The following is a 25,839-nucleotide window of genomic DNA, read 5'->3' on the forward strand; positions in this document are numbered from 1 at the left end:
AGTTGCCTGTGGGGATTGACTGCCACTATGGTACTGGGAGGCTTACGCCAATCTGATGCCCCCCAGATATTTTGGACTACAAATCCCACCATCCCTGCCACTGGTGATGATGGCTAATGGAAGCTGTAGTCCAAAACATCTGGAGACCACCAGGTACAAATCCCACCATCCCTGGCCATTGGTCATACTGGCTGATGGGAGACATAGTCCAAAACACCAGAGCACCAGATAACACACCAAACCATATAGTGTGTTATTAAGAAGTTGTGCAGCACAAGACTATGCAGGTTTACTTGAAAGTAAGTCTACTGCCAGGTAAGTGGGTACAGGATTGCAGCCTTAGCCCATTTGTTTTTCCATGTCAGCTGAAAATGGGTCTCAGGAAAATAGGCTCTGGCATTGACATCCTCTCCCCTTTTATAATATTTTAGATACCTTTCAGGATTGTTTTTCCTGTTTATATTTTTGAAGCAAAAATGCAGATTCATAGCTGGGGACTGTGGTCTTCCATGTTCTTTATAAAAAAAACCAAAAAACACCTGTCCACTCATTTAACTAAATGTTTTGATGCTGCTTTTCCATTTTAAATAAATGCACAAAATGGTGTCGAAATTAGGTTGCGGGGAGGGGTTATTTGTTTTTTTAAGACAAAGCAAAAATAGTCCTTGGATTTCTCTGGCATTAATCCTGCCTCTACCACAGTTTCAGTTCAATCAAACTACTCTAAATGAAAAAAACCTGTTCTAAAGAATTACAGTGAAACCTGTGATCACCCTGACCAAAGAAGGTATTTTAGGGTGCAATCCTATGCTGCTTTAGAGCAAAAAAAAGTCCGACCTCATAGCATTCCCCAGCCAGCCCTTAATTAACTTTCTAGCTTGTTATTCCAATTGGGAATTCTGAGAGGCAGCTGTGTTCACCAAAACCAGTGGAACAGTAAGAGCTGCCTCTGCAGGTGGCAGGCTATCCTTTGCCTGTGGTATTTCAGCAGAGGCTGAACAGCCATCTGTCAGGTATGCTATAGTTATATCATGCATTGTAGAGTCTGCATTAAGTGGGGCATTGGACTAGATGACCTCAAAGGTACCTTTCAGTACTATGATTCTGGTACTGACATCAGTGACCTGTGAGTTTGCACCTTCGCATACATATTTAGGCATAGGATGATATAGAGATACACCATGAAGTGGAATGGGGGGTGAGTCATACATTAATATCAGTACTGATCATTTGGGGAACCTGGGAGTCTGGATTGGGATCTGAGGCAGGCCGGAGTTGGCCCCCAGGTGCGAGGTTCTGCACCTCTGTCATAAAGCATATGATAGATATCAACCAATTGCCTTTTCCTCCTCCTATATGAGCCACCTAATGATTGTAGGGCTCAATCCTATCCATGGCTGGCTGGGGAATGCTGGGACTTGTAGGCCTTTTTAATGTCTAAATATGCATAGGGTTGAGCCCTTAATCTTATTTGGATTCTTATCTGGCTACAATTAATGCCAGTTGCTTGCTGTTAGCTTTGGACTACCTCTGGCTTTCTTTGCCTTGGGGATGTTCTTCGTGTACCCAGTACAGGTGAGATTGTATTTTAGTTCCAAGCCTGAGAAGCTACCTTCCTGTTCCTGACAAGATGGTAGGTGTCCATTTCTGTGCTACTGTTGAGCATAATGAGCACCAGATAACAAACCAATATGTAAAGCGCACGCAGAGTTTTATCTGATTTGTATACCACCTTCCCTTCCAGAAGCTTGGCACAGCATTTTAGCCTCACAACAGAAAAGTAGGTTAGGCAGAGATATCATGGTTGCCTATGGCCACCCAGTGATTTTAATGACTGAGCAAGGATTTCATTCTGCATTTCCCACATCCAGGTTCAACACAGGGCCTAGCAGGGAGGTCACATGGACTCCCAGAGAAGCATTTTGGAGGTCACCATCTTGCCAGTAGTACAAAATACAAAGGGAAAGTGGGTGGTGGTGCTGAATTGAACTCCTGACTAAATTGGTGATACAGAGAAGTGGGTCACAAGCAAATAATTCTCTCTGGGACAGAAGGAAGGGGTTAAGCAGGAACTCTGGTTAAATTCCAGTATGGATGATGTAGATTGAGTACATGCACTTAAAGCAGTGGTGTTGAATCTCTTTCAGCCTGAGGGCCTAATTCCATTTTGGAGACTTTTTGGAGACGTCCTCAGGAGCTGCACTCCAGTGGTGGGAGGGGCCCAAGGCAAAAGTGGTGCGGCCCAAGATACCACATATTTTAGCTTAACACTCTTACTGCTAGTAACTCAGCCTTAGGAGAGGCATTTCAACCTTTTAGAATGGGCGGGGAGGGGGAAATTGCACAAAAGCCAGGAAACTGCCAAATGATTGGTAGTCAGTGGAAAGGGGGTGGGGCCACAGGAAGAAGGCATGGCTATCTGGGAAACTCAGGAGGGCTGGATGGAGACCCCAGGAGGGTGGGATTTGCGCCCCTGATTTGACAATCTGCACCCCAGCTAGGACTGAGGAGACAAAGGTTCATATCCTTGCTTGGCCATAGAGATTGTGGTTGACCTTGGTACAGCCACTATTTCTCAGTCGAACCAGGGTTGTTTCTGGGATAAGAAGAGGGCCAAAGAGAACTATGTGTGCCACCCCGAGCTCCTTGAAAGAAGATGGGATGATACAATAAATCTAATGACTACACCACATACAGGCTCTCAGTGCTCACTTGTATGCACTATTTATTTCCTTGGACTAGACCTTGGTGGAGATTCTGGCTTTGGAGGTATGTCCTGATCAATTCAGAAAGGTAAGGTGGAAAAAAAATACCCAAGCCTGTTATGAAATCTCAGACACTGTGAAAAGTGCTGGTTTCTGTTGACAACATGAATCTAAAGGTTCCTTTAAGTTCATGAACCTTTCCAGAAAATCTGAATCCAACTTGAAACAAGCCTGGGCCAAATTGTGGTATTGTGCTGGTTTCTTTCTAGGCTCATTTCAGTTGCTTCAGGGGATGAAACTTGCAGATCAGAACTGGAGAAAAATATTTACACAAACCATTACATGTCAAAATGAACAAGAGTGTAGTTTTTTAAAGTCTCTGCAAAGAAATACTTACATAGTGTTTATGGATTTCCAGTGTGGTAACTGCTTGGCGTCCTACCAGCTGTAAATTAGAAAAGCCATTCAATTTACTTGGTAAAGACTGTAAAGTGAAACTCAAGATTTGCAAGCAGAGTCTAATACTGTTTACATAATGCCTGTCAGATCTAGTAATAGTATACACCTTACAGCAAATTCAGATATAGACAGGCACAGAAACTGCTAACATACTTGCTTATTAATATTACCAGCCTGGCATTTTGTTATGGTCAGTAATGTATATAATTATAAAAGTTCAGCTCATTAATTATGATGTTGATACAATATTAGATGAAACTTGTTGGGGCTGTAGCACAACACTATAACACTAAGCTATATTTATTTATTTATTTATTTATTACTTTTATATCCTGCCTTTTTTTCCTACTTAAGGAACCCAAGGCAGTGTACATAATCCTTCTTCTCTGCATTCTGAGGTAGGCTGGGCTGAGAGACAGTGACTTGCCCAAAGTCGCCCAGTGAGCTTCCATGGCCGAGTAGGGACTAAAACCTGGATCTCCCGACTCCCAGTCCAACACTAGCCACTACACCATACTGTTTTTATTTAATTTTATCTCACTTCAGTACTGTAGATCAAAACTGGCTTACAGAAATGTAAGACATCACACAATAAAACCACCGATAACAGATTTAAAATATATTCTTAGTGATCTGATAGGACTATGAATTGTAAAGATCTTCCAAAATCCCTCCTTTGGAATTGCTTTCCAAAGGGTTGACAGCTTGAGCAGAGGTGGATCTCTTTTAAGACGCATATTCAGTGGAGGCCGGTGGCTCCAATGTCAGTGGGGGTGGTGAACCCGCTCCGAGTTTCAGTCAGAACTCTAACTGCTCATATTCCATTAAGTCAGAGCCATTGCTGTTGGTGCTCTACTTCCCTCCCCCCAAAATCTGATCTCACGGGTGAAACAACATAGCAGGCCGAGGCTTTTAAAAAACAAAAAGCACATAATTTATTACAAAACAGATTATCAATGAATTTAAAGAGTTGGATCCATATTTAGTCATACTTAAAGAAGATCTGTTGAAATCAATGGGACAAGTCTGTCATGACCGATTTCACTGCGTCTACTCCAGACTTCCCCAGTTTGGTGCCCTCCAGATGTTTTGGTGCCCTAAACATTTGGGAGGTTGGGGAAGGTTGGTCTACACTAAGTATGACCAAATCTGGATCCAACCCCAAATCAGTCGATAGCCTTAAAGCAGCAGTGAGAAACCTGTTTTGATCTGGGAGTCAGATTGCCTTCTGGACCAAGCCAGTCCAGGGGGCAATCTGACCCCAAGTCATGATGTCAAAGGGCCAAATCCCCTCCCATGAGCACAGCCCACTTTTCCTTTCTCTCTGCAGAGATGAGCACGGAACTCCATGCCTCTCCATGCATGGAGAAAGGGATGCAGCCGCTGCCTCCTTTCCATTCTGCTTGCATCCCAATTAGGGCATGAGCAGCATGGGAAGGGGCAAAGCAGGCACTTGCAGGAGCTCCTGCAAGAACCCACCCAGTCAGGCTCAGCACTTCCTCTAGGGGAATCCCCGTGTCATTATCAGAGATAACAAAGGGATTCCCCTGCACGATGCTTCCCTTTGTATCTGGAGGAAAAGCCTTGTACAGGGAAATCCCCTTGTTGTCTCTGATCATAGATTGGTGATAACATGGGAATTACTCTGCCATCCTCTATCCCAAGCTCCCAGAAGCTTCCAGGCCAGGGGGCAAGACTTGTGGAGGGGAAGGGGCCAATTGGGTTGTGAAGCTCCATGGGCCAAACTAGGCCCACAGGCTGGAGGTTGGCAGAAAATATGTCACATTGATGTAAGTTTGGATAAACATCTAAAATGCACTGTAAGGCTTACTGGCTCTTGGTTCTGGATTTATCTGCAGAGGCTTTGGCCAAATATGTGCTTCTCATACTAGCTTAGCCTTTTGCAATCCGGTGCCCTCCAAATGTGTTGGACTGCAACTCTCACCATTCCCAGGGATAGCTTGACCACGGTGGTACAGGCACTAGTAACCTCAAGTCTGGATTACTGCAATGTGCTTTATGTGGGGCTGCCATTAAGGCTGGTCTGGAAGCTGGAGCCAGTGCAGAGCGCAGCAGCTCGGCTGTTGTCGGGAGCTGGCCCTTTTCAGCATGCAACTCCTTTGCTGAGGGAACTGCACTGGCTATCTATTTGCTGCCGGGCCAGGTTTAAAGTATTAGTCCTAGTGTACAAAGCCCTAAACAACTTGGGACCAGGATACCTGAGAGAGCGCCTTCTCCCTTACCAACCTGCCCAGTCTCCGAGGTCATCAGAGGGCATGTTCCTGGTGGTTCCATATGGACCCATAGCCTTTTCGTGGAGTCCACCAGGAAAAGAGCCTTCAGTGTGTTGGCCCCATTCCTGTGGAACTCTCTGCCTTTGGAGATCAGGCAGGCGCCAACATTGTGTTGCTTCCGATGCCTCCTGAAGACATTGTGATTTTGGGAAGCCTTCCTTTGAGTGACCAGCCACAGTTTATTAAATTCGGTCTTATGAGAACTTGTTTCTTTTTAAAATATTTTAATTGTTTTAACACAGTGTTTTATTCTTTTATGCTGTGTTTTGCTGTTCACCACTCTGAGATGTTTTGATGTGGAGCAGTATATAAATATTGTAAATAAAGAGAACAAAAATTCCCAGCCAGCAAGACCACTGCCTCAGTCCAACACAACTTCAGGGCACCAGGTTGAGGAAGGCTGTGCTAGCTTATGTCACTATTTTACAGCCACAATAGTAACTGCACTGACATCATTCAGCATCAAGGGCTGTCTGTGTCTCTCCATCCAACTGGCCTGCTGCATCCTGAACTTTTGTAGGATCCTGCCTATGACAACCCAAGTCAGGAGAAAACCAGCTGATTTCTAAAGTGCTGCATTATCAGTTATCTTTAACCAGACAATATGCCGCCATTCATTTCTTTCTCTGATTACATATGCACTGCCATTTGTAATCAGAGGTGTCCTGGGGGGGCGGGGGGAGGCAAATGGAAGAAATTGAGAGGAAATGTTACCATAAATGGTTGGGAAATAGAATACAAAAGGAATAGGTTTGTTTTGCCCTGAGTTAGGTATGGTGGGAAGAATGAGATCAAATGCAAACACATGTTCTTCACCCACAAAGCCAAATCCAGACCACTAACGACACATAGCAGCCCACAAAAACACAAAACTGTCCAGCATCTTACAGGCTTTTGGTCTGTGTTTAACTAAGAGGGGAATCACAAGTTTTGCAGGCCTGATTGCAGTGCAAAGGGTCTAATGGTCAATCCCTCCATCACAGGACAGAAGACTGGGTACTTGTCCTTGTCCTGCCAAAAGTGTAATGTGTCAGTGAGTCCAGAAGAGACAGGATGGAAGAGGGCAGCTGGTTGTACTGATGAGAATCTATGGAAAATAGAAAAGTATAGTGTGGTCTCCTAAAGCCATCTGCCACTGTTTCTCTGGAGGCAGGGGTGATAGAGGTGGAGAGGGCCCCTTCGGTGGGCAGATTCCCAGGACCTTCCTTCCTAAACACCAGGTGGATTCCACTGCTCTTTGAATCTATAATGCACATTCCAAGCGACCCATTTATAAACCTGTCAATCAGGATAACTTTCTTGGCTCCGCCAAATGTAGACACTTTCACATGGAAATAATGCTAAGGCCATAATGTGTTATTTATGCTCAAACTGGATTACACAAGCAGAGCACTCTGCTTGGCCTGATATTATTATATCAATGGGACATTCCTTTTCCCTCTGAAGCTTAAGATCTGTCAAAGAAACCTAATTCCAACTGTGTTGCCAGCAGGCAGTTTGGGTGAAACACTGTCGGTTTTCTTGGAAAGTACTGTGAATGGTAGTTGGCTTGTTACACTAAAGCCTCAGAGGAGCCATTGGGCCAAAAAAACCCCCAAAGAAACAAAAAACCGAATCCCTCATCAGTCTGAGTTTTATCGCTCCAAATCCCCGTGTTTAAAAACAGTGTCACAATAGTGATGTGATTAGAAATGCACATTAAAACCCTGCTGAGATCAATATAAAGCTTCTGCTGATTTTAATGGGTTTCCAATTAAGAATTTGAATAGTCCTTCCAATGGTCCTCAGAGAAAAGCATCTGTTTTCATGGCCATTTAATACCCACACTTGGCATAGTCATTTTCACGAGTCCATTAGCTGTTGTTTTGCCAGCAGCAGCAGCAGAAAATTGGCAGTTGCCAAACTTGTACAAGTGTGCACTTGTGGTTCCCTCCTACTCATGTGGTTTATGGCCTGCAAAAGGATCCAGAAGGTGCTGAGGAAGGGATAATTCACACATCCTCATCTGCCAAATTGATTGATTCACTATGGCCACAACTTAACCGTCTGTTGTTGTTTTTTTAAAGCACTGCCAAGCTGCATTCCCAATTCTTTGGCAAGTATCTGTAGACTCTCACACTTCTGTTTCTCACACTCAGGGACAGATACTTTATTGCTTAAAGCCATAGGCCACCACAATGTATATTAAAAAGGAGGAAAAAAAACAGTACAGTACAATCACATATTTGTATATACATAAATTCACACATCCAACAAAATCATCCCCACTAGGCTGGTTGGGCTTTGGCGTGTATTTTCCTTGCTGCCAAGGCAAATTTTGCTACCTTGACAGTGGTAAAAGCATCAGTGCCAGAAAGAAGAACACATATCTGTTCTAAGGGTAGTCTATTTGACAGGCACGGGAGAATGATGGCAAGGAATTTATGCCTAGGATGGCCATAGAGAGGACATCTTAAGTAATGAGAGACATCTATTTATCTATCTGTCTGTCTGTCCGTCCGTCCGTCCATCCATCCATCCATCCATCCATCCATCCATCCAGGGAGATTTAGAAACAATTCTGATTAGGGCCAGCGCTAGGATAAAGAATGCCCTGGACGCGTTCAGTGACCTTCTCCTGTCAGTTTTGCAGTGTTGCCACATTGTATGGCCTGTTTGTTGTTGTTGTTCAGTCGTTCAGTCGTGTCCGACTCTTCGTGACCCCATGGACCATAGCACGCCAGGCCTTCCTGTCCTGCGCTCTCTCCCGGAGTGTGCTCAAGTTCATATTCATTGCATCCGTGATGCTATCTAGCCATCTCATCCTCTGCCGTCCCCTTCTCCTTTTGCCTTCAGTCTTTCCCAGCATCAGGGTCTTTTCCAGGGAGTTTTCTCTTCGCATTAGTTGGCCAAAATATTGGAGCTTCAGCTTCAGTATCTGTCCTTCCAATGAGCACTCAGGGTTGATTTCCTTTAGGATGGACTGATTTGACCTCCTTGCAGTCCAGGGGACTCGTAAGAGTCTTCTCCAGCACCACAGTTCGAAAGCATCAATTCTTCGGCGCTCAGCCTTCCTTATAGTCCAGCTCTCACAGCCATACATTACTACTGGGAAAACCATAGCTTTGATTAGACGGACCTTTGTCGGCAAGGTGATGTCTCTGCTTCTTACTATGCTGTCTAGGTTGGCCATAGCTTTCCTCCCAAGGAGCAAGCGTCTTTTAATTTCATGGCTACAGTCACCGTCTGCGGTGATCTTGGAGCCCAAGAAAGTAAAATCTGTCACTGCTTCCATTTCTTCCCCTTCTATATGCCAGGAAGTGATGGGGCCAGATGCCATGATCTTAGTTTTTTTAATGTTGAGTTTCAACCCAGCTTTTGCACTCTCCTCTTTCACCCTCAACAAGAGGCTCTTGAGATCCTCTTCGCTTTCTGCCATTAGGGTGGTATCGTCTGCATATCGGAGGTTGTTGATAATTCTCCCAGCAATCTTAATTCCGACCTCTGATTCATCCAACCCGGCATTTCTCATGATGTACTCTGCATATAAGTTAAATAAGCAGGGTGACAATATGCAGCCTTGTCATACTCCTTTCCCAATTTTGAACCAATCGGTTGTTCCATGTCTGGTTCTTACTGTTGCTTCTTGACCCTCGTACAGGTTTCTCAGGAGACAGGTAAGGTGGTCTGGTACTCCCATCACTTTAAGAATTTGCCACAGTTTGTTGTGATCCACACAATCAAAGGCTTTAGCGTAGTCAATGAAGCAGAAATAGACGTTTTTCTGGAATTCTCTTGCTTTCTCCATGATGCAGCGAATGTTGGCAATTTGATCTCTAGTTCCTCTGCCTCTTCGAAACCCAGCTTGTACTTCCGGTAGTTCTCGGTTCGCATACTGCTGAAGCCTAGCTTGTAGGATTTTGAGCATCACCTTGCTGGCATGTGAAATGAGCGCAATTGTGCGGTAGTTTGAACACTCTTTGGCGTTGCCCTTCTTTGGAATTGGAATGTAAACTGACCTTTTCCAGTCTTGTGGCCACTGTTGAGTGTTCCAGATTTGTTGACATATTGAATGCAGCACTTTAACAGCATCATCTTTTAGGATTTTAAATAGTTCAGCTGGAATACTGTCATCTCCACTAGCTTTGTTGTTACTAATGCTTCCTAAGGCCCACTTGACTTCACTCTCTAGGATGTCCGGCTCAAGTTCAATGACCGCACTATCATGGCTATCAGGGACATTCAGATCTTTCCTGTATAGTTCTTCTGTGTATTCTTGCCACCTCTTCTTAATCTCATCTGCTTCTGTTAGGTCCCTGCCTTCTTTGTCCTTTATCATGCCCGTCTTTGCACAAAACGTTCCCTTGAGATCTCCAATTTTCTTGAAGAGATCTCTAGTCTTTCCCATTCTGTTGTTTTCCTCGATTTCTTTGCATTGTTCATTTAAGAAGGCCTTCTTGTCTCTCCTTGCTATTCTCTGGAACTCTGCGTTCATTTGGGTATATCTTCCCCTTTCTCCCTTGCTTTTCGCTTCCCTTCTTTCGTGAGCTACTTGTAAAGCCTCATCAGACAGCCACTTGGCTTTCTTGCATTTCTTTTTCTTTGGGATGACTTGCAAAACCTTGCAAGGTAAAGCTGTGTTCCATTGATTTGAATCTAGAATATATGACATCAAACTGGAAATCTGGGTCCATTTTTTAAAAATCTCATTGGAGGAAGTTAATTTTTGTAGATAGCACCCAAGCAACTAGAAGAATGGTGGGGGGGAATTAAAGACATTTAGGGTGCAATCCTATGCATGTTTTGACAGAAAAAAAGTCCTACAACTTCCAGCATGCCTCAACTAGCATGGCTGGCTGGGGCATGCTGGGAGCTGAAGGACTTTTTTCTGTCTAACCTTGCATGGGGTTGCACCCTTACAGTGCAATCTTATGTGTCTACTCAGAGGTAAGCCCCATTGAGTTCACTCCCAGGCAAGTGAGTGTAGGATTGCAACACGAATGCTTTTTTCACCCAAGCTCACTGCTAACAGTACAATCAACAAGCTTAGCTCAGTGCCTCCTTCAGCTCAGTGCCCAAGGCAAATGCCCAGCCCGCCCACCCCTAAAGCCACCCCTGATTCTGATAAGCTCACAACCTGCTTCCTTTGTCTTCTGAAGCTTACCTTGCATTATGGCAATCCCAACCCAGAGCAAAGATAGTGATCCTGACTGAAGCCTCGTTCGCACAACCACAATCAGCTCAGCTCCAGACTCAGCATGTCACTGCAAAACCTGTCTCTCCCATTTTTAAAAAACAGTTGTAGAACTATACTAAATGAAAACTGAATCCATAGTGGAGTGCTCAGATGACCATTTCTCCACTTCAATATTCAAGTTATGTTGACTAGACAAAATAATTACAGATGGAAAATATTCTCTCTCCACACACCCTTGGTTATGTGAATCCTCCATGAAGCTAACAGCAATGAATTTGAGCTGAATTTCTCAAACCTTTAAAAAGAGCTCTTGTGTGTTCTGTCGTGTCCGACTCTTCGTGATCCCATGGACCATAGCACGCCAGGCCTTCCTGTCCTGCGCTCTCTCCCGGAGCGTGCTCATTCATTGCATCGGTGATGCTATCTAGCCATCTCATCCTCTGCCATCCCTTTCTCCTTTTGCCTTCAGTCTTTCCCAGCATCAGGGTCTTTTCCAGAGAGTTTTCTCTTCACATTAGATGGCCAAAATATTTGAGCTTCAGCTTCAGTATCTGTCCTTCCAATGAGCAGTCAGGGTTGATTTCCTTTAGGATTGACTGATTTGACCTCCTTGCAGTCCAGGGGACTCGTAAGAGTCTTCTCCAGCACCACAGTTCGAAAGCATCAATTCTTTGGCCTCAGCCTTCCTTATAGTCCAGCTCTCACAGCCATACATTACTACTGGGAAAACCATAGCTTTGATTAGACGGACCTTTGTTGGCAAGGTGATGTCTCTGCTTCTTACTATGCTGTCTAGGTGTGCCATAGCTTTCCTCCCAAGGAGCAAGCGTCTTTTAATTTCATGGCTACAGTCACCGTCTGTGGTGATCTTGGAGCCCAAGAAAGTAAAATCTGTCACTGCTTCCATTTCTTCCCCTCCTATATGCCAGGAAGTGATGGGGCCAGATGCCATGATCTTCGTTTTTTTAATGTTGAGTTTCAAACCAGCTTTTGCACTCTCTTCTTTCACCCTCAACAAGAGGCTCTTGAGATCCTCTTCGCTTTCTGCCATTAGGGTGGTATCGTCTGCATATTGGAGGTTGTTGATAATTCTCCCAGCAATCTTAATTCCGACCTGTGATTCATCCAACCCGGCGTTTCTCATGATGTACTCTGCATATAAGTTAAATAAGCAGGGTGACAATATGCAGCCTTGTCGTACTCCTTTCCCAATTTGGAACCAGTCGGTTGTTCCATGTCTGGTTCTTACTGTTGCTTCTTGACTCCTGTACAGGTTTCTCAGGAGACAGGTAAGGTGGCCTGGTACTCCTGTCACTTTACGAATTTGCCACAGTTTGTTGTGATCCACACAATCAAAGGCTTTAGCGTAGTCAATGAAGCAGAAATAGACATTTTTCTGGAATTCTCTTGCTTTCTCCATGATCCAGCGAATGTTGGCGATTTGATCTCTAGTTCCTCTGCCTCTTCGAAACCCAGCTTGTACTTCCGGTAGTTCTCGGTTCGCATACTGCTGAAGCCTAGCTTGTAGGATTTTGAGCATCACCTTGCTGGCATGTGAAATGAGCGCAATTGTTCCCAATTCCAATTTCCAGTTTTGAAAATGTTTTGCTCTGTACTTTTTGTCATGACCCCCCCTGATTTGGCCCTTTTTCATTTGCAGTATTATTTTTCCTTAGACACAATGAACCTACATGGTTGTTATAAATGCTGACAAGATTCCACTGGAAAACACCCACTTTTGATTCTCCTTTCTTTGCTTTATAATTAAAAGCAAGTCGTTTCCACGCAAGAAGTGGGAAGAGTGTGGGCTCCTTCACACAGGGCTTTTATCCTGCTATGGAGATTGCTTACTCACAGAAGTTTGTGGGTCCTGTACATGACGCAACCCTTCTCCAGGGAACCTCCCGCTCTTTGTGAGTTGTATTGTGTTGTTTTCCATGACAATGAAAGTCTGCCATTTTCCCTCCTCCCACCATGGAGTTGATATAAATGTGGGTATACTGTTTAAAGTTACTTTTTTTGCAAATAAAACAACAGTGCCACCTAGTGGCTTTGTAGTGAAACACAGAGAAGTTTAGTTTTTTTTAAAGCCATGTGGAACTGGCCTAATCTAATCCCGCAAAGATTCTGGAAGCAGAAACCCTGGTAAACTGCAGGATTTTTAGCGTTGTGTGATGAAGCCCTGTGTGTGTGTGTGGTAAGGATTTTGTTCCCTTTGGTTTTTTCATTTAGGATAGATATACTATGAAGGATATGCATATATGGAGGGCACAACTTATGGGGTGCAGGGGAATTTAAGGGCTGTGAGAGCCTATTAACATGGCACGCTGAAGGGGGCTTAAGTGATAGTACTTATAAGTGGGGGCAATGCTATAGGGTTTAAGGGGGCAAATAGGGAAACAGAGGCACAGAGCCATTGTATTAGAAGCTTATTAGAGGCAACACACATGTTGATAAGAAATATTTTGTTGCTCTTTGAATTATGTGAGGCCTTATATGTATGAAAGTTACCAGTCAAAGGTTATAGAAAATGCAGATGCTGCAGATTTGGCTTTCTCTTTGTCCAGAATTGCTGATATCGTTTTAGATCTCCCTGTGTCTAGGCAGGACCAAAGTATAAAAAGATCCATTAACTGAAGAAGAGTTTAGGTCCATTTTGGAATTGACACTTTACGTCAAGGAGGGAGGTGATTTTGGGGACAAAAGGTTGGACTTTCTGGGAATAGAATGACCTAAAAGATTACATGGACCAATAGATTTGAACATTTTAGAATATGCATTAAGAAGGAGGTCACCAATTTTGAAAACGTTTCTAAGCTTAATCATAATGGGATTGGAGTGTTCACCCTCCTAATTACAGGGCCTCGATGAAAGTCCTGTATTGTGAGAAGGTTCCCTTTACCTGCAAAAGAAGCTCTCCTTTGCTGATAAGGTGTGGTGTGAATGATAGGCATACTGCTGCTAGATTTGTAAGTATGGCTTTGCTGTGCTGAGTGGGATTTGCATTTGTGTTCAACTTTCTTTATCTTTCTTTAATAAATGTATTTAGCTTATGTTATTGTTTTAGTCCTTATTTATAGAATTTAAGTGAATTTGAGTGAGTGTGAGCATTCTAGCTCTATTCTTCAAAGGAACCTCACCTACAACATCAGGGCCATGCTGAGGCTATTTAAAGTAAGTGTGCCTAGGTATCCAGGGTCCCTGACATTTTAGCCTCCAGTTTTCCCTTTACAGTGTGTGTATGTGTGTGTACATACACTGCTTATCAAGCTGTGTCTATCCAATCTACAGATTGTAAAGAGGGAATGATATTTCCTAAGTAGGCATAAGAGATGAGTGTGCAAATGGGCAAAATAGTTTAACTAGCAAAGGAAATTGTCCTTTCCAATTGTGAACATTCTAGCATAATTGCCCAGGTGAATACATAATTTAAACTCTTGAATTCTTGATGACTAGAAGGAACAGCAGGTGTCATTTCCATCCACAGCTTCTATATTCAAATTGGTTAGATCTTGCAATGACAGAGTTTTCTAACAGAACAAGCAAAGGATGAAATAATGTAATCTATAGAAGAATTGAGAACATCACAGTTTAATAATGGATGTTGAATCTCATAACTCAGGGCATAAAACAGTCTCTAAATCATGGGATTAGCAGAAATGTCCCTTAGGGATGTTTGTTCCATAACTGTCCACTGTGGAATTCCTCACCCATTTTTCATTCTCAGGCTCAGCATTTAGTTTCAGATAATACACAGAGGTAGGATATTAAGGCAATTTATATGTAGTTTTAAGATTATCCTATGATTCCAATAAACAAGACACTAGAAAGGAAGAAAACGTAATCAGAAAGATTTTTAAATAAAAGGAAATATAGAAACTTAATTGGATTATATTTTGAAAGGATTGTAATCTTCATTTTAGGCAACATCCTTAAAAACATTCATAGGAGATGAGATCACAAAACATCTGGAGATATATGAGCTCAATAGAGAGTTGTCATCAGGGTTTCAAAAAGGATAAATTTAGCCTGAGAAAATGAGTGGAATGTTTAGGGTGAAGATAGGGTGAAGTGATGGAGCTTGGCATTCTGAAGGGACATCAGGCTTGTTTGTTTTCCAGATGACTTTCCCACTTTGATCATACCCTTCCATATAGGAAAACTATTTGCACACTGTAACATGTGTCAAACATGTATCTGTTTTGCCATGTTTATGTGCAGTGGGACCCACCCAGTGCCAGCTCCAGGTTTTTAAGAGCCCTAGGGCAAGACGTCCTCTATGGACCCCCTCTCTCAGCAAGTCATAGAATCATAGAATAGTAGGGTTGGAAGGGGCCTACAAGGCCATCGAGTCCAACCCCCTGCTCAGTGCAGGAATCCAAGTCAGAGCATCCCTTGCAGATGGCTGTCCAGCCTCGTCTTGAATGCCTCCGGTGTGGGAGAGCCCACCACCTCCCCAGGTAATTGGTTCCATTGTCGTATTGCTCTGACACTCAGGAAGTTTTTCCTGATGTTCAGCCGGAATCTGGCTTCCTGTCACTTGAGCCCATTATTCCGTGTCCTGCACTCTGGAATGATCAAGAAGAGATCCTGGCCTTCTTCTCTGTGACAACCTTTCAAGTACTTGAAGAGTGCTATCATATCTCCCCTCAGTCTTCTCTTCTCAAGGCTAAACATGCCCAATTCTTTCAGTCTGTCTTCATAGGGCTTTGTTTCCAGTCCCCTGATCATCTTTGTTGCCCTCCTCTGAACCCTCTCCAGTTTGTCTGCATCCTTCTTAAAGTGCAGTGCCCAGAACTGGACACAGTACTCCAGATGAGGCCTAACCAGTGCTGAGTAGAGGGGAACTAGTACTTCCCAGGATTTGGAAGCTATGCTTCTATTAATGCAGCCCAAAATAGCATTTGTCTTTTTTGCAGCCACATCACATTGTTGGCTCATATTCAGCTTGTGATCAACAACAATTCCAAGATCCTTCTTGCTTGTAGTGTTGTTGAGCCACGTATCCCCCATCTTGTAACTGTGCATTTGGTTTCTTTTTCCTAGGTGCAGAACTTGGCATTTATCCCTATTAAATGTCATTCTGTTGTTTTCTGCCCAGCGCTCCAGTCTATCCAGATCACTTTGAATTTTGTTTCTGTCTTCCAAAGTATTAGCTATCCCGCCCAATTTTGTGTCATCTGCAAATTTGATCAGCATTCTCTGCACCTCCTCCTCCAAGGCATTAATAAAAATGTTGAAGAGCATTGGGCCGAGGACTGAGCCCTGCGGTACCCCACTCGTTACCTCTCCCCAGTTTGAGAAGGTCCCATTGATAAGCACTCTTTGAGTCCGATTCTGTAGCCAACTGTGGATCCACCTGATCGTTGTTTCATCTAGCCCACTTTGAGCTAGTTTGCTCATCAGGATATCATGGGGCACTTTGTCGAAAGCTTTGCTGAAGTCGAGGTATATGATGTCTACAGCATTCCCACAGTCTACAAGGGAGGTTACTTGATCAAAAAATGAGATCAGATTTGTCTGGCAGGACTTGTTTTTGACAAATCCATGTTGGCTTCGAGTAATCACGGCATTGTTTTCAAGGAGCTTCCAGATGGATTGCTTTATCATCTGCTCCAGAATTTTCCCTGGGATTGATGTCAGACTGACTGGTCTGTAGTTCCCAGGTTCCTCCTTTTTACCCTTTTTGAAGATAGGGACAACATTAGCCCTCCTCCAGTCATCTGGCACTTCCCCTGTCCTCCATGATTTCTCAAAGAGAATAGACAGCGGTTCTGAGAGTTCTTCTGTCAGTTCCTTTATTACTCTAGGGTGCAGTTCATCTGGCCCTGGTGATTTGAACTCATTCAAAGGAATTAGGTGTTCCTTGACCATATGCCTATCAATCTCAAGCTGCAATCCTGCCCCTTCAGCCTGTACTTCGCCTTTGCCAGGGGGGGGGGGTCATAGACCCTCTTTTGGGAGAAGACTGAGCCCAAGTAGGAATTGAGCACCTCTGCCTTTTCTTTGTCATCTGTAATTGTTTTGCCATCCTTATTTAATAGCTGAACCATCATTTCTTTCCTCTGCCTTTTACTATGCACGTAGCTGAAGAAAGCCCTTTTGTTGTTTTTAGCATCCCTCGCTAACCTCAGCTCATTCTCAGCTTTAGCCTTCCTGACGCCCCTGCAATTCTGTGCTACCTGCCTGTACTCTTCCTTTGTTACTTGGCCTTCTTTCCACTTCCTATATGTGTCCTTTTTTGTTTTCAGGTCATCCCTAAGCTTTTTGTGAAGCCACATTGGCTTCTTCTGTTGTCTTCCACCTTTTCTTCTTCTTGGAATTGTTTGTAATTGTGCCTTGAGAATTTCCTTTTTTAAAAGCTCCCACCCCTCTTGGAGTCCTTTTCTTGTTAGCGTCGCTTGCCATGGGACCTTACTGATCATTGTTCTGAGTTTATTAAAATCAGCTTTCCTAAAATCCAGGGTACGCGTTTGACTACACTCAGCTTTTGCTTCCCTTAGAACCAAGAACTCAAGTACAACATGGTTGCTTCCCCCAGAGTTCCTGTAACTGCTACTTTATCCACTAAGTCATCTCTGTTGGTTAGGATCAAGTCAAGGATAGCCGATCCTCTAGTTCCTTCCTCTACTTTCTGTAGGAGGAAGTTATCTGCCACACAAGTCAGGAATTTCCTGGAGGGGCCATGTTTTGCAGAATTTGTCTCCCAACAAATATCGGGGAAATTGAAGTCCCCCATTACTACTACATCATGCTTCCTTAAAACATTGGCTATTTGCTTTTCAAATGTTTCATCCTCATCTTCTCCTTGGTTGGGTGGCCGGTAGTAGACTCCGACCACCAGGTTCCTTTTATTCTTTGCTCCATTTATTTTGACCCAGATACTCTCGATGGGGCTACCAAGCTTATCCTCCTGTATTTCTGTGGAGAGATACGTATTTTTCACATACAGTGCAACCCCACCTCCCTTTCTTTTCCTCCTGTTCCTTTTGAACAAGTTATATCCTTCAATTGCTGTATTCCAGTCATGACAGTCATCCCACCAAGTCTCAGTTATACCTATCAAGTCATAATTTCCCTCCTGTATTAAGAGTTCAAGTTCGTTCTGTTTGTTTCCCTTACTCTGGGCATTAGTATATAGACATCGAAGACCATGTGCTTCATAGTCTGGCTTTCTTCCTACATGTGTCTGAAGACTATTATTGGGTGCTATCAGAGCTGTTCTCTCCGTTGCAGTGCATGCGCCTACGTCCATTGTTACCCCCAACATTACATCTCCCTTCCCCGTAGGATTCAGTTTAAAGCCCTGCTGATGAAGTTCTTCATGCTGTGGCCAAACACATTCTTCCCATCCTTTGTGAGGTGCAACCCATCCCTTGCCAACAGTCCATCTTCCAGGAAGTATAGCCCGTGGTCCCAGAATCCAAATCTCTCTCATCAGCACCACCTTCGTAGCCAGTCATTCACCCAGAGTATTTTTCGTTCCCTTTCTATCCCTCTTCTAACTACTGGAAGGATGGATGAGAAAACTATCTGGGCCCCAAAGTTCTTGAGTTTCCTTCCCAAAGCTTCAAAGTCTGACGTGATTTCTTCGTAGCTCCTCTTGGCGGTATCATTTGTTCCCACATGGATGAGAAGAAACGGATACCTGTCAGTGGGCTTTATGAGTGCAGGCAACACGTCTCTAATTCGTCCTCCCAGGAGACAACATACCTGGCGAGTCCACGGCTCTTCGCGACATACTTGGGTCTCGATCCCACGCAGCAAGGAGTCTCCCACTACTACCACTCTTTTCTTCTTCTTGTTGTAGGCCTGGGTTTCATCGCCTCTGTTTGACTGAGTTTCAGCCTCTTGCTCACTCTCATGTAGGATCCCCTGTGATTCTTCCTCTGCAGGCTGTCCTACAGTCTCATCCGCAAGTACCTGGAATCGGTTCCACAGCTCCACTGCTTCCACTGGTGCAGAGTGGCGTCTAGTTCTTCTTCTCCTGTCACCCTTTTCCAAGGAGTATCGTCTACTCCATTTTTCTTCACCTCAGCATTTCCCACTGCCTCATCTTGCTGTTGCTCTTCAAGCTTCTGGTCTTCCCTTTGCTGCTGTAGTTCCCCCATTCTGTCCAAGAACTCTTCGTGTTCTCTTATTCCCCGGAGGGTCGACAGTCGCCGCTCCAGTCCACTTACTTTTTCTTCCAGCAGCGTGATCAACTTGCACTTGTTGCAGGTGTAGGCCATGTTGTTCTCAGGCAAGAAAACAAACACTGCACACACCTTGCAGGTCACCACCACTGGAGAGTCCTGTCCTTCCATTGCCTCTTTTCCCTTTTTGTGTCTAGCTTTGTGATTGTTCTAGACTAGCCTGTGCCTGCTCCTCTACTCAGTAGAGGTTACGAGCAGAGTCCCACTGGTATGGAAGTGTGTGTTACAAGACAAATAAATGAAAAAAAGTTAGTTAAAAAATGAAAAAATGAAAAAAAATGTTAGGGGCCTCCCCCTTGACCTCCCCTGCCGAACTCCCCTGGCCAACTCCTGTTTGCTCCCCCTGGTCGCTCGCTCTGGTCGCTCGCTGTCTGGGAGCTTGCTTGCTTCTGTAGTCCCTGGACCAGCTGGAGCAGCTTGCTCTGCTCTGCTCTGCTCAGCTGGGAGGCGGGAAACAGACTGAAGCTTCCCGCCCACTCAGCTGCTGGGAGTACTCAGGCCACACATACCCAGTTCAGTTGGAGCTCTCAGAAGCACCTGGTGAGCTCACAGCCACTCAGAAGGATAAAGGGCAGCCCCCTGGACTTCCTGCAGCCCACTTACCTCTTAGCCTCTGTCTCCTTTGTCTCTTCTACCACTACAACTCCCCTGGCCAACTCCTGTTTGCTCCCCCTGGTCGCTTGCTCTCTGGGAGCTTGCTTGCTTTTGTAGTACCTGGACCAGCTGGAGCAGCTTGCTCTGCTCTGCTCTGCTCTGCTCTGCTCAGCTGGGAGGCAGGAAACAGACTGAAGCTTCCCGCCCACTCAGCTGCTGGGAGTACTCAGGCCACCCCCCCCCAGGTCAGTTGGAGCTCTCAGAAGCACCTGGTGAGCTCACAGCCATTCAGAAGGATAAAGGGCAGCCCCCTGGGCTTCCTGCAGCCCACTTACCTCTTAGCTTCTGTCTCCTTTGTCTCTTCTACCACTGCAACTCCCCTGGCCAACTCCTGTTTACTTCCCCTGTTCGCTCGCTCTGGTCGCTCACTCTCTGGGACCTTGCTTGCTTCTGTAGTCTCTGGACCAGCTGGAGCAGTCCACCTTCTCACTGCCATTGTCACCAGGCACTATTGCTCCTCATCCTGTTTCTCATCATTGCTGCCACTTGCTTGCTTGACAGACAGCATACTAGTGAGCAAGTAGCCAGTGGCATCTACTGTCCCTCCTTCTTACCACCCTTCTGGTTGTCTGGGCCAGAACAAGAGGCAAGTGAACAAGCAGGTTTCAATGGTAAAGAGGAGGAGCAACTCCAGGGGACTCCTGTTAGTGGGCCCTTGCTAGGTGTGGGCCTACGTTTGATGCTGGCCCTGGATCCATCTTCCAGTTGCTCAGAAGTTTTATTCAACCATTGCCCAGTATAAAGAACTGGAGTGATAATAAAAGGGAGCCTCCAGTGTAAAGAATTAGAATACAGGATGTTAACTACTGTAGCCCTTACATCCTGTGATACCACTGTGTTTCTCAGAGTTACACCAAAGAGGTAGGATATGATATTAAGTACAGAGAAGCTATATATCAAGACAAATTAGAAATGCAGGTAAATGACTCATGCATTTAAATTTAGCTAGGCTTTAAATAGCCTATGAGAAATGCCCACTGATATTAATGGAAAAACTTCCGTCAGCTTTAGAGGTCAAGCACTGGAAAGCATACTTGGGAGAATACAGGGAAATCATCTCCTGCGTTATCTCCAATCAGATGAATTAGATTTTCCAGGAATTATGCACTGGAGAACATGGGCTTTCTGCCAGTGTACAATGTAAAGTACAGCTGGGCTATATCTCTAACAGTAGCTGATTTTACAAGGTACAGTTTGTTCCATGTAGACCAGAAAAAGGGAACGTGTACACCCCCCAGATGTTGTTGGACTGCAACTCCCATCAGCAGTAGCCAGCATAGCCAATGGTGAGAGATAATTGGAGTTGCAGTTCAACATCTGGAGGGTACCCATGGCCCCCATATCTGATATAGACTTATTATCATAGGCAGTTGTATATAACTGCCAAGAACTGATAATGTTTGGCGTAAACAATAGTGGTTCTGGGCTATCATACTGCGTAGTTCCTGTATTTGACAGAATGGGGCCTATTTCAATCAAACAGCAGATGAGGTGGCAAAACCTGTTCATGAACAGCACCACTTTAAATTGCAGGTGGGGCAATTACACAATTAAGTGCTTATATATATTACATAAAACTTCTTTGCACATAGAAAATTAGATGCCAGGGAGAAAAGTTATACTTTAGCCTTCCCTCTGATACGATAGTTTTGTATGCACAGACATTCTTTTTCCATAGGGAAGCATTCCCCGATGCAGTTTCCCACCTGCCATTTGAAGTGGTACAGCCCAGGAACAGTTTTATCACCTCATATGCTGCTTATGTGAACCAGGCTCCGTTGAACTAATTCACATTAAAATGGAGTGTATTGCATTTTCAAACAACCAATGGCTCATATGCATGTTATTCAGAAGTGGGAGTGGAGGGACAAAAATCTTGTGCTTCTTCTCCCACTGCTTCTGTATAATGCCCAAAGCTACCTTAACAGTGTAGTAACATGATACATTGTCCAACACACATCTGGAGGGCACCAGGTTGGGAAAGGCTGTAAAGAAGTCAAACTTTCCGAGTCATCAATGGCCAGATCATAGGAGAAAACTAGTATTATTTTCTAGATTTGGACTATAGACAAAGCATTTTCTATGCTGAATCATTCTTTTCACCAGTTGCATGCAAACACTGTGTCTCTTCTTCCCAGTATTCCACAGTGATGAATATTCTGTGGCAGCTGTACTCAGAAAACAGAGTGCTCATTAGGAAGGTTGGGCTGACCAATGAGAAAAAGTAGAAAATAAACCTGTGGAGGAGATTGTACTAGAGGTATCTAAGAGTAATATATTCCATCTTCTATGGCGTCCCCATAACTGCTGGAAAACATACAGAAATACATCAGTTCCAATTTACCTGTTGCTATATAACCATTCCATGAAATATATTCAGTTCTGTGCATTCTAGATGGCCAAAGATGATCCAATACTTGGACCAATTGTGAAAAGGAATGCTTGCTTAGACCAGCACCAGTAAGATTAAACCAGACACGGCTATTATAATGTTTGTGCTTAGAAATTCTTTCCAGAACTGGGTTTAATAGTGAAGGCAGAATATAGGGCAATCATATATCTTTAGTCACCACTCACTACCCAGACTGCCCTCTGTCTGACCTTCTATCTATGTGGCATTGTCCACAGGACCTAATTCACTTTCAAATACATGAAAACACAGTATAATTGTTACACATTCCTGAGTAGCTAAAATTATTTGACTCTTGGGTTCATGCCTTAAAGCCCAACGTAAAACATGTATTAATTGCTTCACCAAAAAGGGTTTGACATGCTTTAGTATCTGCCTTTGATTTAATTATTTTGTATTCATCTGAAATAATGTCTCCTGTGCAGCCATATAATACTGTCTGATGAAAGAGGGGAAATCTAAAAGGTAAGAACGGGGCGATGAAGAGGCAGAAATGGTGGCTCAGAAAGACATACACTATTTGGACTAATAGAAGAGAAATGGGGATCTGTGCAAAGCAAGGACGATGCAACACAGAATTTATTTATACTCACACACACTAGAGGGATGCCGGGAACAGCTTCACACTCTATAACTGTCCTCCATCCCCCCTTGAAGGTCACATTTCTTTACACCCTTTCCTGGATCACTATACTCTCCTGTACAGCTTATCCAGGCACTGAGTGCTCCCAGATGGATGGCTCCTAACATTACCAGTCAAAAGACATTGTACAGCTATTCAGTCTTTTCCTCAGTGGATTTTTGATGGAAAGAAAAAAGATGGAAAAAGCATGGGAATACATGGGAAGAGTACAAATTGAAGACATTATCTCCTGAACCCGTTGAGTTGGATCCAGATTTAGTCATACCACTGAAATTAATGGTACTTGAATTAGTCATGACTAACTTAAATTTTGTTTATTTAAATGAGTCTACTCTGAGTAGGACTTAATCTGCATCCAACCCCTTGTAAAATTCTGTGAATTAGGCAGGGCAATTGCACAATAAAAGCCTTGTCTGAAAGCACCTTGGCTCTTCCAGACAGGGCTTGTAATGTGTTTTGGTTCTGGCTGTTAAGCCTCAGCACCAACTTCTCATGAATATATGAATCCTCCTTAAACTGACTTAAGCCTGGTCGTAGCTCGCCATGGTTTCGGGCATGGGTCTTTCCCATCTCTATAACCACAAAGATCCTTTTAATTGGAGAAGTCTAGGACTGAGGTTCCAACATGCAAAATATGTGCTCTGTTGCTGATCTACAATCCTTCCCCAATGAAATACTATATTTCCACTGCAAATAATGCTGGGATGTGTGTGCAAATATGATGAGTAGGACATTATACTTTTGGCTACCTTTTTCTTAAAACGAAAATTCAAGCAATGCGGGAATAATGTCACAGAAAAAACAGAGTAATTGCCAGGCAGCTTCTCAAAACCCCATAAATCACAGTTGCTGCACCATAGTTGCAGTAATGAAGACTCAAAAGCAAATCTCCCTCTAGGGTAAGTATTCCAGTTGCCCCATAGATTGTATCGTACTCTAACATCACTAGCAAAATTGGCAAGGAACCAAATAAGTTGCAGTCATAAGTGACAGTAAAGGCATTCTAAGCATTCTTCACTTAAAGTGGATATGCCAACAGAAATTCTTTGTTCTGAGGTACTATTTAAAATTACCAAATGACTATTTTGGTTAGCAAACTCACATACACTGGGTAATGAATAACAAAAGATGTCTACTAGGAGCAACAGTAGTAATGTATTATTTGCACTTTTTTGACCTAAAATGGCAGTACCACCAACTTGACATATTCTAACTTTTTAAACAAATGCTACTCTTTTCCAAACACAAGGCCCTAATCTAAAAGGTACATATAATCTATGTATATTTTATCATTTTTAATTGTGTGCTTTTCACCTGAATCTTCATTAAAAGAAATCCCCACAATATTCTTATGTACATTTTAAAAATCAGGAATTAACATCTGTGAAAAGTGATAGCTTAGCAGTAGATGAAACATTCAAACAGAAATCTTAAATCTTTCATGATCAAAACCACCCTGAGGATATTAAAAGAAACTGATATGTACTTTAAGTTGCAATCTTATATAACATCCCTTCCCCAACCTGGGGTCCTTCAAATGTGTTGGACTACAACTCCCATTGCATACTGGCTGGGGATAATGGGTACTGTAGTCCAATATATCTGGAGGGATTTACTTTCAAGCAAACATGCCATGCATTGGGTCAGGCGATGTGCTAACTGTGTGCTAAGCCCCACTGATTTAAACAGAAGCTAAGCAGGCTTGGGCTTAATCCCTACTCTCTTACCAGGGAGTAAGCACCATTGAGTTCAGTGAAACTTCTGAGTAGACATATATAGGATTGTGAAGTTCATTTTCTCCTGATAGTTCCGGACATTTTTCATATTTTTCTAGATATTGCTGGCAATCTCTGTCAGAAAACCAGTTAGGGGCCTGTTAGAAATTCAAGGGGAAGTTGGTCCTGCCCTCCTTAAAAATACAGACACGTTTTCAACAAGTTTTACTTTGGGCAGAGTTATATGAAGAATTGTACTGAATCATGTATTTAAAAGTTCCATCCTTCCAAAACATAGTACATACTGGCATTCTGAGCTAAAGCTGAACATGTCTGGACGTAGGTGGGCTGGCACTTAAATTTTTTGCCTAAAGCTGCTGTGAGTTACCACCCTCATTGAAAAAAAAGTGTTTATAGTATCTGACAGTGCTCTCTGTTGCCAGAGAGCACCACAGCTCACTGCCATTTTGGGTCCTTACAGTGCCACCTCAAAGCTCTCCATTTTGTTTGGAAATGTAAGCTGGCAAGGTCTAGGTCTAAGACAAAATGCAGCTTTTCACCCTCTATAGTGTGGGACATGGGACTGTCCCACTCCCACCCTCTACACACTGGCCTGTTATCTCTTTGAATTCCTAATGCTTACTCTCCTCAATTTTCTCATTCAATCAAGGCATGCCTTTGGGAACATTTATCTACCACCCACGCACACCAACTCAATCAGGATCACATGAAGGCAGGATCATATCTATGACCCCGGCCTCTCCAATGCTTCCCCCATTGCTCGGCTCCACCACCCTCCAACATTTGAGGGGCAAAGTCTGTAGCAGGAAACCTGTTCTACACTGGTAGGCTACCCACACGATTTAAGAACCCTGACTGCACAAGCTTATGAACTGTATGGGGTATCTGCCCATGCAAGGGTGGCTCCCCACTTCAGACCTTCTCCCTCCAATGCATGGAGGGTGCTGAAGATGAGTGATGGGGGCCCAATGAAGGAGGCACAGCTACCAAACATAGGGCTTTTCTAGATGAGGCTTTTAACCCACCACTTTACCATGGCTTCTACTTCTGGATTCTTTGTGGGATTAAGGTCAGATCCTCTACACACATTTTTTCCAGGTTTTTTCCTTCTCTGCCTTTCTATATGTTCCATTTCATAACCTCTAGGTGGTGCTGTGGAATTGTGCAACTATACTAGCATTTAATTCTGCCATTCCGCCAAAGACTGGACTTTTCCCAATCAAGCCCTCCCTGCAAAAATGCATGGAAAGCACAAGAGAGGCCCTGAAGGAGGATGACATCATCTAAAGCACCTGCAAACTACTGTGAGTGAGGAATCACAAACACACAATAAATTCCATAAATGTAGAAAAGCTCATAGTCCCACTCTCCCCTCATGCAATTCCAATAGCGTGAGGGGTGAATACCCATCGTGTTTGCATCACTGTTCAATTGGCTGTAATGAGCTCTAAGTTTTCAACTGTCCTCACAAGAAGTACTGTAACATTCCCCCCAACAGTCCAGACCTTGTCCTTTTGTTAAGAAGGACAAGGCAATTGTCTTCCTTTTGTTCACCTGGAAATCACCG

At 43.7% G+C, this 25,839-nt stretch overlaps 1 long non-coding RNA gene across 1 annotated transcript in view; it reads right to left on the reverse strand.

Annotated features, from left to right (window-relative positions):
- Window positions 1-25,839, reverse strand: part of LOC146339792 (uncharacterized) — a 110,467-nt gene that overhangs the window by 1,719 nt on the left and 82,909 nt on the right. The window contains exon 3 of the long non-coding RNA XR_014784357.1: window positions 3,103-3,150. This is a non-coding gene — a long non-coding RNA (uncharacterized LOC146339792). The remainder of the gene's footprint in view (window positions 1-3,102; window positions 3,151-25,839) is intronic.

This window comes from Heloderma suspectum, chromosome 7 (assembly GCF_057233095.1).
Source record: "Heloderma suspectum isolate Gila_16-S chromosome 7, 16-S_ref, whole genome shotgun sequence".
Classification (NCBI taxonomy): domain Eukaryota; kingdom Metazoa; phylum Chordata; class Lepidosauria; order Squamata; family Helodermatidae; genus Heloderma; species Heloderma suspectum.